The sequence below is a fragment of the Morone saxatilis genome, unplaced genomic scaffold (genome assembly GCF_004916995.1).
Source record: "Morone saxatilis isolate NCDOM2014 unplaced genomic scaffold, NCSU_SB_2.0 Contig1, whole genome shotgun sequence".
NCBI lineage: Eukaryota > Metazoa > Chordata > Actinopteri > Moronidae > Morone > Morone saxatilis.
The window spans coordinates 3,857,667-3,858,614 of NW_023339651.1; positions in this window are offsets into that span (position 1 = coordinate 3,857,667).

The following is a 948-nucleotide window of genomic DNA, read 5'->3' on the forward strand; positions in this document are numbered from 1 at the left end:
GAAGATCATGGTTTGGGTTCAAATCAGCATGTTAGTTACATCAGTTACCTTTTGTTCGTTGGTTGATACCAGACTGTGTATTTTCGGAACAACAGGTCTTCAGAATAATAATAATAACAGTCTGTCAGACAAATGGGGTTTCTGAATAATGCTTATAGTACAATGTAACTCGTGTTTCACAACTGGCACAGTGACAGCAGCATGTTTTTTGAGGAGAACAGGAAGAAACATTAGGGTTGTCTGTGTCCTTGGGTTGACTGACAGAAAATGTGTGTTTTTGACACATACTCCCCAAGGCTTCCCTCTTTCGTGTTTCTAGCCAGCCACTCATTACACCGAAAACAGAAGTGGCAAGATGGGGACACAGACAGTAACAGAGACAGAAACATGCAAAATTTAAAAAAAAAAAGAAGATGCACATGCAGCCCCCCCCATGGTTTTTCGCCCCAGTGGAGGGATCACGGCTCCTAATCAGCAAGTCAATCAAGTGTGCAGTATAATGTCAGTGTGACAGCACCTTTCCTTAGCTGCATGCAGTCCAGTGTCTTCTATACCTTTTACTCTGGGCAGAGAATCTCAGCCGCATAATGTTTCTCGTTGGCTGATCGATGCCTCCACATGCCCACAGTGTGTCTCAGCTGTAGAAAACACCACATCATGATGCTAATTTATTCAGGGACCAGCTGCTGTGTCAAGATGATTCTGCAAAAGACATCCTTGAAAGTTTTAATGAGCTCACCGTTGTTAATACTGGCGTCGGTGAGGTCGCAAAAGTCAAGACGTGCGTATGTGCTTGGGTGCGTAGGTCTCTTGTCACATCATATGCGCATGCATTTATGTCTGCTTTGACATTCAGCATTAAAGAACACTGAACAGAAGGAGGCATCTGAGTAGGTAACACGTCATTATCTCATCATGTCGAGCGAAAGGAGCACACACACACACACA